Source organism: Antechinus flavipes, chromosome 4 (assembly GCF_016432865.1).
Source record: "Antechinus flavipes isolate AdamAnt ecotype Samford, QLD, Australia chromosome 4, AdamAnt_v2, whole genome shotgun sequence".
Classification (NCBI taxonomy): Eukaryota; Metazoa; Chordata; class Mammalia; order Dasyuromorphia; family Dasyuridae; genus Antechinus; species Antechinus flavipes.
In genome coordinates this window covers 222,778,639-222,795,644 of record NC_067401.1, presented here as the reverse complement: position 1 = coordinate 222,795,644, position 17,006 = coordinate 222,778,639, and positions in this window count along the sequence as shown.

Below are 17,006 nucleotides of genomic sequence, written 5' to 3'. Positions count from 1 at the left end.
ATAGTAATCTGCACAAAAGCAGAATTATCTCTCCCACTTCTCCACATAGAGGACACCATGACTCAAGCATATAGATTCTAATTCTCTCAAAATCCTATAGTTAAGATGATCCAAGTCTCAAGACAACCTTGATATTGCCCTTGAATATACTTACTCCCAAATTCGTTTAGTTTTAGCTAAAGGTTAAGAACTTATAAGGCTGAGAACTACTAAGCAGAATAGAAAGTTTAGTGACCTTAAACCTTGGTGGGAAAGAAGAACCATTACAATTGTAGTCTTAGATGTCATAATATAGTTCTATTAGCACCCCAGTAGATTGCACTTTGTTGTCTTGTGAACTTCTTGTTTTAGGAGTCATTCCTAAAACTTCCTCCAGAATACATTATGATTCTCTTCTACTCATTTACCACAGGCACTGTGACTTTTTTTCACTGTTCCATTTTGCACCAACAGCTTATTTGTGCAGATGGCCACTGCTATCTCTGTTCTTATTGTTATATGATTGTGATGGAATAATACTATGTTATAAGAAATGATCTTAGAAAAATATGAAAATAGATAACATTGAACATTGAAAGAAACAGAAAATTATGCCTAGTAATAGCAATATTATTTCAAGAATTACTGAGAAAATGTCATTCTGATTATTATAAATACAACAATTAACTATAGAGGACATATGAAGAAGGACAAGATCTGCATTCAGAGAAAGAACTGATAAATATAATTATGTATAGAATAATTTTACAATCATATGTGTGTATATATTATATAAATGTATACATATTCATATATCTACATGAGTCTATTAGTAGCCATCTCTAAGGCCCAGGGCATAGGGATGAAGAGGGAAGGGGAAAAAAAGAAGAGTAAAGAAATTTATTTGATAATTTATTATATATTTAAAAGAAGCAAATTGTAATACTAGATTTGCATTTTCATGTACAATATCTTTCTCATTATATACTATTATGAAAATGCTTGTCTTATTCCACGAATTTAAAAATTCCTTAAAAAAATTAAAAAATCTGACCAGTTGATATGCCCACCCCTGTATGGTTGTATGATTAAGAATACCCAGATTTCAATTCTGTCATCATTCAGGTGGGGGTACTCCTGGGCTTGAGGGCATGGCAAAACCATCTCCTTTAGGAACCTTATCTTAGAGACCAAAACCAAAGAATTGACTACAGTAGAAATTCATCTTTGAGGGGCCTGGTATGCTCAACTCCCTATTTCAGACACATGAAAAAATACAAGGGATCCATCTGAAGTATCCAACTAATTAGCAGAATTGGCAAGATTAAGTCTCATGAGATCCCTTCAAGTGTAATTCTTCTGTAGAGAAGATTTCTACATTGTTTCTATCGGAACCAGTAACTACTTTAGAGTACAGACTCTTAATCTGAGGACTGTGAATTTGTATGTCCAAATGAATTATGTAGATAGCTATCTGCCTGTCTACCTGTCGATTTATCTATTTATGTGTATACATAGATAGGTAGATTTGTTATTGTTCAATCTTTAAAAAAAAAAAAAAAACAGGTATGATTCTTTATAAACCCTTTTGGGATTTTCTTAGAAAAGATATGGAGTGATTTGTTATTTCCTTTTACATCTCATTTTATAGATGAAGAAACTGAGAAAAACATGGATTAAGTGATTCGTAGCATTACACAGCTAATGTGTGTTTGAGACCAGATTAGAATTTAGGAAGAGGAGTCTTCCTGACGCCAGTTCTGGTACTCTATTTATCTGTCTCTATATAAATTACTATTTCTATTTCAAGATAATTGGTTTCATTTGTAATCATGTACATTTTATTTTATGCACTTCAAAAAAACTTCATTATTCTGAGAAGGAATTCATAGGTTTTTTTCAGATTCATGCACACAAAAAATTAAAAATTCTTTCTCTAGGGCCTCATCAAATAACTTCAAAATTTTCTTGGAATTTGCACAATTTCTTGATGGTAAAAACCCATCTACCATATTTTTCTCTCTATGGAAGAATCACAAGGGGGTAAGAATGAGGCAGGGAAATAATAGGGAAAGCCCAGGATTTTTTTCTAACATTTCTCAATGCCATCCTCATATATGCAATCTATTTCTCTTGTATAACCCTAATGTTAGTGAGACACAGCACATCTTTTAGTGAAATTTCTGCGTGAAAGACCATAATTCCCACTTTTGGCCTATTTGTTTCTACTTTCACCAACATAGTCATTTTAACTTGTACTAGCCCTAGTTACATCAGCTTATTGTGAGCTTTCACTGCATATTTCCTTAAAAACGGAAAACTCTATCTTTAGTGGCTCAATATGCCAGGCTAATTTACTTCCAGTTTTCTTTTTGTGACAATCCTCTTTCTACAAAATGATCAGCACTTAGGAAATTTTTTATAATTAATGCTTACTTTGTTTTCCCTGTCAGATTTTTCTATAATCCTACTTAACTCTGCATAGTAGAGTCCTTTTCTCTGTTCTGCTGAGAGTTTTTACATTACTAGAAAGTATTTTTTGTTTATTTATTCATTTTACCACATAATGCCCTGATGCCATAGTTAGGCATGTAAGCATTCTCTCCTTCATATTTTCATTTCCTTCTCCACTCCAAATATGATTTAAGTTATGATGTCATGTCATTCTATCTACTCACTCTAACAAATGTTGTAGGAAAGACTGGCTCAGATCAGTTCTCTGGTGGTTAGATATGATAGAAGAAAGAAATTAAATTTTCAGTACTTAGCTAAATTAAATACTAAATACTTAAATACTTAGATCATTTGACAGTTAATAAACAGAGGTGTGCATTGTCATAGTATAAAAAGGAAACTGAACTATGGCCAAACACACTTCAATTTGGTTTCCTTCATGGAATACGGAAACTGGGAGGGAAAGGGGTAAGATGGAGGAGGAACTCTAAGGCGAGGGGAGAGATACTAAAAAAGGAGGGCTGTGAGAAGCAAGTGGTGCTCACAAGCTTAATACTGGGAAGGGGGGGAAGGGGGAAAGAAGGGAGAAAAGCATAAACAGGGGTTAACAAGATGGCAAGTAATATAGAATTGGTAATTTTAACCATAAATGTGAACGGGGTAAACTCCCCCATAAAGAGGAAGCGGTTAGTAGAATGGATTAAAAGCCAGAATCCTACAATATGTTGTTTACAGGAAACACACCTGAAGCAGGGAGATACATGCAGGTTAAAGGTAAAAGGTTGGAGCAAAATCTACTATGCTTCAGGTGAAGTCAAAAAAGCAGGGGTAGCCATCCTGATCTCAGATCAAGCTAAAGCAAAAATTGATCTGATTAAAAGAGATAAGGAAGGGCACTATATCTTGCTAATGGGTAGCATGGATAATGAAGCAATATCAATATTAAACATATATGCACCAAGTGCTGTAGCATCTAAATTCTTAAAAGAGAAATGAAGAGAGCTGCAAGAAGAAATAGACAGCAAAACTATAATAGTGGGAGATCTCAACTTTGCACTCTCAGAATTAGATAAATCAAACCACAAAATAAATAAGAAAGAAGTCAAAGAGGTAAATAGAATACTAGAAAAATTAGATATGATAGATCTCTGGAGAAAATGTAATGGAGACAGAAAGAAGTACACTTTCTTTTCAGCAATTCATGGAACCTATACAAAAATTGACCATATATTAGGACATAAAAACCTCAAACTCAAATGTAGTAAGGCAGAAATAGTAAATCTGGTTTCCTTCATTTCCAAGTCAATTTGAAAATTTGACTTAAATGGACTTGGGATATCTGCCAAGAATGGAGGGTCCTAATTCCAAGGGGAAGGCCTCTTTATGACCTTAGATGACCAAGAAGTTATTTCAATAATAGAAGTAGCTTGAACCTTTAGTTTTCTTAAAAAATCAAATGTTGAGGACAGTTTCAATACCAATTAAAAAAAAGCCAAACCTAGATGGATTGACGAGCTTGGAAAATCTGATGAGGATTAGGTTTTGGGGTGCCCTTCGTCAAGAAACCAAATGATGAGGTCTAGATTTAGGGAGTCAAAATGAGATTAGGGTTCTTGGTGGTCAGGAAGTTAGATAATAAGGTGTAGAGGCAGGTTTGGGTTTCAGTGAACCAAATGGAGAGGTTTGGCTTCCCTACACCCCCTTGGGATTCAATGTAAGGGTAGGGAGTTGTGGGGAACCCCCTTTTTGGCAGCACAGAGATTCTCCATAAAGGAATTTACAAACCTGAAAACCTAGATTGATAAAAGAGGTTTATTATTGGCATTGGGAAGTTAGCCTTTGCTCTGAAAGAATAGAAAGGCTGAGTTCCTTAGTGGCAAAGTCTGACAGAGAAGTAAAGTCTAAAGAAATCCTGACAGAGACACATAAAGTCTCATTTGGGAAATAGGTGAGGATAAAGAGAGGGTAGTGATGGAAGAGACTATTATCCCAGTGGGAAGAGGTTTCCTTGGCATAGCATGGCATAGCCTAGCATGGCATAGCATGGCATGGCATGGCAGATCCTCAGTGAAGAGAGAATTTAGATTGGCTCTTTTATAAGCCTTGGCTGCAAGCTGGGGGGTTGCCCTTGATGGGGCTAGTGGGTGGAGTTCCAAGTTGGCTCTTTTTATCTACAAACTGGATTTCAGCTTGAGCTGGAATTGAGAAAATCTTAGCATTGAATGGGTGCTTCTCCATTTCAATGGGATTGATCTCTCCAGCTCCAAACTCAACCAGCTCCACCTAGGTTACAGAATGAAGCTGTTTGTCCTCGGGTGGAGTCCCCAGTAGTGGCAGGATTCAAGGAGAATTTGTCCTTCAAGAAGTTTTAGAGTTTTGGGGTCCCTTCAATGACTAACACTATGGATAATATTTTATAAATCATTGTAAAGTACAGGTTAGCTCCTTGGAGGACCTCAGGGTCAGCCAGAGTCAGGATAAATCAAAGTTCTTGGTCTTTAGAGGGAGAAGTGAAGGAGGCAGGCAAGCTGCCATGCAGCTTGCCAAAGATGTAAACTGGGTTCCAGAGTCCAGAGTCTCCAGCCTTGCTTCTCCTCATCCTGCAGCTAAGTACCTCTCACTTCTCACCCTCCACCCTCCAATCCTTGCCTATGATTATCCTACTACCAAAGTTCAGCAAGCACCAATGATGATGAGAGCTATCATCCAAATATATGCTAATAGAGTCACTGTCTCATATCGACTAGGTAACTTTAAGTACTCTCTTGTCTGATTCAGAGTTTCAGCCCTCTACAAATCATACTTATTCTTACAAGATTTTTAAATAGCTCTTTTAAAATAACTCTTAAAAAAATTACCTACATGCATATTGAAAGGATTCATAATGAAACTGTGAGAAGGAAGAAGATGGATATTTACAAATAAATCTGTCCAACCAACATGTTTGACTGGAATGTGCAGGGCATAAAGGATATTGCCATATTTATTTTTTTTTAAGTCAGGCAGGGTGTCACTATGTTTCTCCCATCCTGTAGCTTTCATTGATATCATTTCAATTCATTACTGGGCAATATCCCCCAAATTGCAATACATCTCTTTTTCAAAAATGTATATTTCTAAAATATTTATGTAAAATTGATGAATAGGTATAATTAGAGGTAAACTATGGATACAGATGATATTCATATGAGTCCTGTCCCCTCACAGTTGCAAAGAAAAAAGAATTTATCCCAAATTTACATGAAATTTATTGTTTTGAAACCAAGTAGAAGATATCTGTATGTATTCTCAGGACTGGTCTCCTGTATTAGTTCACCCATGCATACACATATAAATATACACACATGTATATGCAGATACCACATGACAATCATGAAAACATTGATTATTCATTTTAGTATTGAAAAATATGTGCATATAAATATAAAGTTCCTAAAATCACATGGTTCCTCCGCATCTTGAGTTCGGCAGGATATACTGGAAAGAACATTAGCTTAAGCAACAATATGAATCTTGCTTCTACTACGTGATAATTATGTAACTTTAAGAAAAGATCTTCAACTTTCAGAGAGTGATTTTCCTAAGAAGTAAAATGAAAAGGATTGGATTAGATAATTCCTAGGGTCTCTTTTAACTTTAACTTCTCTGGTCCTATGAGAATTCACAAAGATCTAATGCTTAAAGTTCTATTTTCAATCAACATTTTACAGAGTATGTGCTACACATCCAGTACTCTCTTAGCAACAGTTCAGATTCTGGGGGACAGGGATGGGAGGGGGTATAATGTTTTGTTTGTTAAATAACTTAGCTCTAATTCTTACATTAGCACCTGTGTTTTCTAATGGAAGAAGTTCTTAAGAGATCCATAGAAGGTTTTAGCAAAAGAAAACAGATACAAATCACTTTTTCAACATTGTCTTCTATGCAATCCCAGAGATCTTGTGCTGAAAGGAAATCCCCACAGAAGAAAATAAAAATTTCAATCTTGCTAAGTGGTATCCCCTATCATCTCTCACTTTGTTGGAATTCTTAATATGGGTACATTCTAAGTTTCCAAAACCAAAGTCTATAACATTTTGTCCTTCCTCATAGAGATCATGGAAGACATTCAAAACATTGCCACTTGACTTTGAAAGCACGGCTAAACAAAATGGTAAGAAGCAAATGCTCTCCACATTTATGAGACTGGCAAACTCATGCATCATTTTCTATTAGGAGAGGTATCACATTCTGCTTTCGATACAGGAAACAGGCTACTTCATCTATTTAATTTCTTTTGGTTGTATTTAATCTAAATGTTTTTGCTATGTTGATAAGTTAACAACAGAGTTTAGTTATGTGTAATGTACATTTGAAATTTCTCATTGTTTTGGCCAATTCTATATTGCAAAGGGCATAATTTGCAACAGCTGTTTCAAATGCCTAAAGAATAAGTTGAAATAAGAATAAGCAAAATTTTTTAGCTTCAAGGGATTTTTGGTTCACACTTTAATTGATGAAAACAGTTTTGAAGGAGAGAAAAGGCTATCTAGATTATATTCAGAGGCAGAAGAAAAGACATTTGGGGAAACATAGAGCAACTATTTTTATATAGATTCATCAATAATTTTTCATTTTACTTTCATTCACTCCCTTTTTTTTCCCCAAAAACACTCAATTATGTCAGTATTTTCCAACTTACACAATTTTTAATCTAAAGATTATTATAAGTTCTTTAAGGGCAAGTAATCATACACAGCTACACATTTTGAAGCCTGGTACTATTTGATGACTTGTCTGTCATCATAAATGGACTTTTACAGTGGTTTTTCCATGTGATTTGAAGATTTAATCTAACAGAATGAAAATAAAGGAGAGCAGAAAAACCAACATATGGGTTTATGGAAAGGGCAGAACAGAGAATGACTTAACTTTCCAAGTGGAAATATTAGGGCATTCCTATCACATAAGACCACTAAGTACATATGAAATGAAATTGAAGGTAACATTACTTAATCATTCTTCCCACTAGCCTTTATTGGTAATTTTTTTCCCTGTTAAGAGGACAAAGAACATTTCTCTGTTTCTGACAGTTTAGTCTTTTCCCCATCTGTCCAATAAAAGAGATGACTGATTTGTCATCCTGTGAGATTCCATTTGCTTTAAGCCCTAACAAATTCCCATGAATGTTTAGAAAATTCTTGGTGAAGGGAATTTCCACACCAGACATTTCCCATATTAATGAAATTGTATTTCCAGACTGGAGGAAATATAGAGCAGCAATTCTCAAAGCATGATCCAGGGACATCTGGACATCCCCAAAGCACTTTCAGGGTATCCATAAGGTCAAAACTATTTTTACAATAATAATAAAACATTTTAATTTTAAATATTGTGAATATAGCTAGATATAACTCACATAAAAATGCTCTTTAGGGTCCTCAATTTTTAAGAGTGTAAAGGGGTCCTGAGACTAAAAAGACTGAGAAGCACTGAGAGAAAATTGACATAACAACTAATCATAGACAGATTGCTAGAGATGCTAAGCATGATAGTCCAATCCACTTATTCAGATACACACATGAAGTATGTTGTAGTGGGGAATGGGGTATGTGTATATATACACACACATACACATACACATGCACGTATGTATCTCTTTGTATGTGTGTGTATATAATTTTTTTTTGGAGGGGAGAGACAGAGAGAGTTATAGTAGGTTGGGGGCAGTATTAGAGTCACAGTAAAAAGACATAGTTTTGAAACAATTAATTTAAGCACCTATTATGTACCAGGCACTGGGCTAAGTGCTATGCTGGGGATGGTAAAAAAAAAAAAATGAAATAGTTCCTGTCCTCAATTAATTTATATTTGAGAGGATTGGAAGGTAGAGACAACACATGCATGTATGTATGGATATGTACATATACACACACACACACACATATATATATAATGACACAGAGAAGATATACAAATTAATACAAGCTAGACTTGAGAGCAAATCCATGGATTCAAGAAACTTTTCTTATACAAAGTAATGATTCTGCTAAATTCCGAAGAAAACTAGGTACTCTAAGAGTTATAATTAATGAATTAAAGTATTGCAGATATAAGATACAATATTGTACTCTATAAAATGAATAGGTGGGAATAGATAACTTTTAAGATTCTTTCCAGTCTTAAATCCATGATCCTGTGATCAATTTAAAAACAAAGTAATCTCTTGAGGTTAGTGCTAGAAAGTGATAAAATCAGAACCAAGTAATATGTGTCCTAACTCTTAGTCCAATGATTCTTCAACATGACTTTTTAAAAAAAGGTCTTTAAAATAACCTTTTAAACCCCTTAAAATAACTATGCTCTATTGTTGTTTATTAGGCCATGCTTTCCTAGAACTTTTATGGATAGCCTGAAGCTAATTAACACCATTTTCCAAAGTTTAGAGCAGGTGAGAAACCATATTTCCTGAAATTGTAGACAAAGTGCTTTCTTGGGAGACATTTATAGAGTTGGGGAAATAACCCTTTATGAATTATGTTGTGCTGTAGTCTCTGATTTCTGTGAAAAAATCAACCATATGGATATTTTCTATAAAGAAAGATAGATGACTGGATATTATGAAAGAAGATTAGCTAAACATGCATTGAAGATCTGGGCAGAGTGGGTGGTGGGAAAATCAATAATTTTATTTTTAATTAGATTTTAATAAAGACTTTGGATCCTGAGGATTGTTTAACAATAAAACAATGACAATATATGTATTTACTATAAATATCCATTCTGACAAATGGCACTTAATAGAGGTAGATTCATTCTTGTACATATGAAATGTTCTAAAATATTAATGAGGGCTTAAGAAATCCACAAAACTTGCATTTTCTGTATGTGGTTTTCATAAGATAGTGTAGTTTCGTAAACATCTAGCCTTTTGATCTGAACTTTCAATTTCAGTGACTCTGGATATTTTACTAATGATGAAAAAAATATAAGTGTGTATATCTAAATCTGTGGACCATGTGGGGTCCTCTTCTAGCAGTTCTTCATTGGTTATAAAAATGTCAGTAAATATGAAGTCACATCTATCTATCTATCTTCTATTTAGCATACATTTTATCTTCCTACTTTGAGATCCAGTTTAATCAGTCTCTCTTCAGTCAGTCTAATTCCTATAGAATCAATTTTGAGAAAACAGAATGCTTAGGAATAGAATGCCTAGGAAGACTGATGTTTCATTTAGAAGAGAAGATGGAAACATGCAGGTTGTGAATCATGCATCTATTGGGGAAAAAATGAAGCTAGAAATACATTCAAAACAAAATCTAACTAATTTGACATTGCATGATGTTTTTCATGAATTCTAGTGTACCCTCCACTCCTACTTCAATTCCACTAAATTCATTTCAAATTGTTGTTAAGCACTCAGTACATTCAAATTAATTTATTTTGTGCTGTGATTAAAAAAAGAAAAGTTAGTTTGCATACACTTTGATCCAGCCATGTCTCTACAAACTTTGGGTCTATATCCCAAAGAGATCATACAAAAGGGGAAAGGACTCACAAGTGCAAAAATGTTTGTGGCAGCTTTTTTTTTTTTAGTGGCAAGGAACTGGAAACTGAGTGGATACCCATCAGTTGGGGAATGGCTGAATAAGTTATGGTATATGACTGTAATGGAATATTTTTGTTCTATAAGAAATAATCAGTAGGATAATTTTAGAAAGGCCTGGAGAGACTTACATGAATTGATGCTAAGTAAAGTGAGAAAACTAGGAGAACATTGTCCACATCAACAAGAAGACTATGCGGTGATCAACTGTAATGGACTTTGCTCTTTTTAACAATATAATTCAGGCCAATTCCAAGAGACTTGTTATGGGGAAAGCCATCTGCTTCAGAAAGAGGACTATGGAGACTGAATGTGGATCACAACATAGTATTTTCACCTTTGCTGTTGTTGTTTGCCTGCTTGTTTTTTTTTTTTTGTTTGTTTGTTTCTCACTTTTTTCCTTTTTGATATGATTTATTTTGTGCAGCATGATAAATGTAGAAATATATTTGGAAGAATTGCATATTTAACCTATATTGAATTACTTGTTGTCTAGGTAGAAGGAGGGAGAAAAAATTGGAATGCAAGATTTTGCAAGGATGAAATGTTGAAAATTATTTTTGCATGTATTTTGAAAAATAAAAAGCTATTATATATAAAAAAGAAAAATTAGAAAAAAAACAGTCTTCATTTGGTTACCTTATTTTTAATGTATTGTTTACATTTCCTAAATGACCCTTTCCCTTATTTATTTTTCTCATCTGTGAAATGAAGGAGTTAGAATAGATGGTCTCTAAGTTCTAAGCTAACTTTAAATATATGATCTTATAGTTCCTCTACATTATTAGCACTTACTCTCTTAAAATTCGTTTGGATTAATATTCACAATTGAATCCTCACACAATATAATCCTGACAATATAAGTCAGTAGAGGGCAAGATTTTTTGGGGGGGGTTCTTTTTGCTTTTTTTATTACTTAATAATGTGTTTTGCATATAATAAGTGCTTAATAAATCCTTGTTGAATTGATTTGGAGGCACTTATATACACTGATAGAAAGAAGCATGTACATGAAACTTGTAAATATAGTACAACATAATGTCTAGAGATAGTGTACCCTAATAGCTAAAGGGAGCAGGAAAGGCCAGGTGTAAAAGAAAACTCTTGAGCTGTTTTTTGAAAGAAGCTAGGGTTTTTCAGAGGCAAAAAGGAGGAAGTACAGGAAAACAACTAATTAATTTTTGTCCAAGCATTGGTAAATAATCAAAATTGATTAACATATTCATTTCCAAGATGGGAGTTAGGACATTTCATAGGCACAGTCTTAATCTTGAATCTGATTGGTTTAAATTAGGTGACATAGTGCATACACAATGATACTCATCAAATGATTATTACGTTAAAGAGAATCATGTTGAAATGAACAGTATTTGGCTGATATTAGTTTTATTTTTTTTTTCATTCGTGTGCTATGATTTAAGACAACTTAGAAGATCAGTTAAAGTAGATGATCCTGAAAATATTTTCCCCACAATGCAAAGTTCTACTAATATATTCTATGTAAACTTATTAATGCCACCTATACTCCCTAGTATTATCCTTTATATCACTGTACTAAGGCAGTAGTGCTTTCTGCTAAGCAAATCTGAAGTTTCCCCAAAAGCAAAATTCCTATGGAACCATGAAAAAGAAAGAGAAGACAGATCAGACAAAGAGATTTGAAAGAAAGCAGTAACTAAATAGGAAATGTTCTTATGAAAAATTTTAAAGGAATGTTCCTCAATTTCTTTTAGGTCATGGCCATAGTTTTATAATTTCTTGGATAATATCCATGATATTAGATCTTAGGTGAATGAATGGAAAATACTTCAGATATCAAATGTGAGTATCTGAAAGTATGACAGAAACTCAATGGTGCCTAAAATAATAACTTTATGGATGATTGTCCTGAGAAATAAATATGACTATGGATTTGGAATATTTCCTTTGGTGAGTTTAGTAGTACTCTGAGGCCAGCAAAATGCAGTTTCAAATAACTGCCAAGGATTAAAGATACTCTTATGAAGCTTTGTATTCAATTATATTTAAATTTGCCTGAGGTAGATGGTACTTCTAATAATAATGGGATCACACTATCCAATCAGTCTTTATTAATTCTTTGGAGAATTGTATTTCCAAGAAAATCTAGAAAATTGCTGGCAAGAAAATGACTCTTTGTGTTTAACAAGTATAACAAAGCTCCATTGGTTGAAAAAATCAAAAAGAAAATCAAGCAGTATATGAAAAAAGGCATAATGAGAGTGTTGAGTAACGAAAAAAAAATTAAGAAGAGGGAATGTGATAAGGAACTCAATAATCAGATTTTCCTCTGTTATGCTCTTAAATATATGGATATATCACTAAAGTCCTAACTCCATGGGTGGTTTAGTGGTCAATTAAAGAATAGATAGAGGTTTAGCAGTCTTGCCATATGGTGCAGTAAAAAAGAATGTTAGTTCTGAAGTTAGGATCTTGATTTAACTCCTGGTCTAACATCTTCTTCATGTGACCTTCAGTGAATACACCTTTCTGATCCTCCATTTTTCTCACCTGTGAAATAAAGGGTTTAGACTAGCTAGATTATCTGTAAATTTATGATCCTTGGATTTTCTAGGAGCATAGAATTAGGAGAATACCTCTTTGTAAAGTTTTATTAAGAGGATTGAAAGTTAAAGGTGATAGCCCTAAACAAAAATAAAATAGATTGCCAAATTTTGTTGATTTTTCCTCTGCAAAAATGTTAATATGGATTCCCTTTTCTTCATTCATAAAACAAGAATACAGGGTAGATTTTCTTTAATTCATACCTGAATTATTACAATAACTTCCTGCGCTTTCTATTTCTAGTTTCTTTTTTCTACAATTTATCCTCTATAAAACTTCCATGACTGTTTTGACCATGCCATTATATAATCAAGACATCCCTATTGCTTATATGATAAAATAAAAAATCTGAAAGAGCGACTCACCAAAATGTGTTTCCCTTTTTAGACTTCTTTCATATTTCCCTTCATGTACTGTATATTCTGCCAAATTCTGACCATCTTCCCATTTCATGTATTTCATGTTGTATGAATGCACTCTTTCTTCATCTTTGCATCACAGCATACTTTATTTCCTTCAAAGATTCAACTCTATAACTATCTTTTAAATAAAGTTTTTTTCTGATTCCTCCAATTGCTGGAGACTAACTTCTCTAAACTAAATTAGAATAAATCCTGTCTTTATTTTGTATTTATATACACATTATCACTCTCTACAGAATGCAGTAGAGACTATTTAATTTTTATCTATTATTTCCAGTACCCAACACAACAACTGGAATATAATAGGCTTTTAATAAGTGCATCTTGATTGTTTGATACATGATCTCTTCCCTGGTCACCTTTACAAGAAACTCTCTTCTTTCATCTTTTAAGCAACATGATCCAGTGAAAAAGATATAGATTTGAAGACAAAAGCCTTTGTATAAATTATGCACTGGTACTTTTTGAAACAAACAGATGACAAAACAAGGCAGTATGTGACTGAGTTACACAAACAGTATGATCATCCATTAATTTAGTTCTGGAAGTTAATTTAGAAGTCATTTCACCAACTTCCTCATTTGACAGATGATAAAACTGAGATTCAGGGAAGTTATTTTATCAATGTTTTACAGGAAGTAAATGATAATTGGAGAAAGAATTTGAAACTTGGATCTCTTGACTAGGAAGATAGAACTCTTTTTGCTATAACAGATAGCCTTCTGTCAATTCATCTTATGTATACTACCCTTAACCATGGTATTGTTATACTACCTATCAAAATGAATAGAAAAATTGAAAGAAATATTTTCCAAATACAACTAATCCATCTGTCATAGGTATTTAAAAATTTAAAGTCTTCTCTTGGAAAAAAAGGCACACACTAGAATCCTCTATCAGGCAATAAGTTAAAGAAAATACCATGTCTTCATGTTTTATTTTATAATTCTTTGGCAAAAAATGCTTTTGTATCTGACTAATAAAAGCATAAATACAGTTGCACATTTGGAGAGTTGTAGTCTTGGTCTTCATTCTAATCATGAGTATCTAGTTCTGGGTGTCCATAACCTGGGGTGGAGTCCTATTTTTGTAAAGTAGACTTCATTATAAAATCTAAAAAGAATGTTTTCTTGTTGAACAATGTTATTTTTAATGGAATCTTGATTTATTGATCAGTTTTAAAATGTTTTTAAACATTGTTTTATTCAGTTATAAGTTTAGATCAGCTAAACATAACATATGCGAGAAGTCATCTAATTTTTAAACTATAAAACTGAGATGATAAAAGCTTTGCTTCCTCCTATGTGTCATCAATATTAGTAATTGAATTTTTTCCCTGTCTTTTTTCTTTTTCTTCTCCTCTGTCCCTCCTTTCTTCCCTCTTTCCTTCCTTCCTTCCTTCCTTCCTCCCTCCCTTCCTCCCTACTTCTCTTTCTTTCTTTCTTTCACTTTGAGACAACTCTGATGGTAAGTTCGTTCATTATGCTGAACTGAAATCTTATGTTGGGGCCAGTCAGAATAACTCTAATCCCTCTTCCACATCACTATTCTTTAAATATTTTTTAAGCAGCCAGAATATTCACTCTATGTCTTCTCTTCTTAAAAGTAAACATTTCTCCCATCCTTATACTAGTCTAGAAGATTTTCTGATTAAATATTTACTGTGTGCAAGGATTTTTACTAAGAAATAAGGATAAAAAAGAAAACAGACAAAACAATCAAAAAATGCTTCAGAATTGTCCCTGTCATCAAGATGCTTACATTCTACAGTGAGTCTTATCACCTTAAGTACTAGTCAGATCTTTATATTATATTATATTATATTTCTTTATATTACCTCTTCTTGAACTCTTACTTTCTTTCTAATTATTTTTGCTGCTATTTAGTGCTACTGTAATTAGGGTCACTTATGTAGCTATTCCATTTTAACCTTTGGAATGTGCCTTCCAGTATCAGCTTGTTGTAAGGGAAACTTCAGGGTGTTGTGCCACAGTTCTCTTTTATCATCCATGATCAGTTTCCCTAATTATCCTGACTCAGTTTCCCTAAATTGTCCTCCCTTGGTTTCCCTGAATTGTTCTGCCTCAATTGTTCTATACAATTCTGCAAAACCACTTCTCCCTTTTAATCATCAGAATATTTGATAAGAATAAAAGATTTTATATTTTAGAATATCAGAATGCCTCTTCCCATATCCAGTGCCTCCCCCCACCCTGTCAGAGTCTTAAAACTCTGACTCTGTCCCTCCTGTAGCTAGCCATTTGTATATATGTCTTTGAGAACTCAGATTATTGGCTGGGTTCTTGGAGACAAAGAGTCTCATTTAGCCCTGGGACCAAACCATGGATTCATTTGGTCCCAATAAATCTCTCTCTTTCAAATAAAATATTATAACTCTCTAATTTCTATCTTGCCTCAATTTCTCTGGCATTACAAAAAGACTTGTGCTTTAATCAAGAATTCATTATTATTTGACTTAAATAAAATGATTTCTCCTCTTTGTGCCTCAATTTTTCTCATTTGGAAAGTATGAGTAGCATTTTCATTGCCTTTCTTTTTCCATTGTACTGAGCAAAGCATGTTGCAAACCTTAAAGTGAGGTAGAAATGAGTCGTTAAACTCACCTATGTTCTTTAACTTTTCAACTAACATTCCTTCCAGTATATAATTTTATAGAAAAACCTAAAATAACTCTAGACTCCTACCCTATCCTACTCTAGTTCTACCTGATGAGTAGTGAATCTATCTTATCTATCTACAGACACACATACACGTATATACATACACACTTCACACACATGTACATACAAATGTATGTAGGGGCAGGAGGTTTTATATATATATATAATATATATGCTTATATTTGTATATGTATATCTCTCTTTGTGTGTATGTGTTCCTTATTCTCCAGAGTTGCATCCAAAGTGCTTTCCCATTACTGGTTTACTTGTGTTTTCATTTTCTAAAATCCAGTCAATCCATTTATGTCTCATCTTCCCATTACTCATTATTGTCTTATTGCAGTCTCTAAGTTATTTTCCCACTTTTTCTTTTACAAATTTAGCTCTTGTCTCATGGTCTTCTTCTTGAACATATTCTCTGCCAATTCCCTTGCTTAAATAGTTATGTTGAAAATAGCAATTCTAGCAACCAAAATTTCCTTTCTGAAACCTCCTGACTGCTATTTCAGACTTATATTAAATTGACCACACACCTTAAATGTTAACATCTCTGGAAATTATACCACTTACAAGATCCCAAACTTCAAAATTCTATTTTTTGACCAAAATGTTCTGTCCTTCTACTACTCCTCTTTTCTTACACTAAATACTTGTAACCATTATCATGATTTTATTCCCTTATGGCTAGATAATAGTAAACTATATGAAATAAGAACCAGATTAAAACTGTCTAAAAGTGGAACCTATTACTTTTGAAGTAGTAGGTTTGCTGCTTACTGAAGATCAAGTTAAACACAGAGGTTTCAGAATGTTTCTTTTTGGGGTCATATTAGGTTAGGTGGGCATTGAAGTACCTTTCAAATCTGAAATTCTGTGATTTTTTAAACTTAGAAGTATAGATAATAAAGTTTTATTATGCCTATTGCTTGTTAATTATTTTTAAAGCATCTCATCCAGTAGGGAAGTATTCTCTAAAACTTTGAATACAACTCTATCATTTAACAAAATGAGCAAATATCCAACATATTTTACTTATTTATAAAATTTTCACAGATATAAAAATTGAGTGAAATTATAAAAGAAATGATATGTGATATTAGAGTCAGTAGATATTCATTAGATTTTAATGAGTTCAGAAGTAATATGGTCAGATCTGTGTTTTAGGAATGTTTGTTTTGGAAGCATTATAAATGACAGACTAAAGTGAGAAGATACTTGGGGCAAGAAAAACAATTCAAAAAACTACTGCAGTATATCAGGGAGATGATGAAAAGGCTAAAGGTGGGAGACGAAAGTATT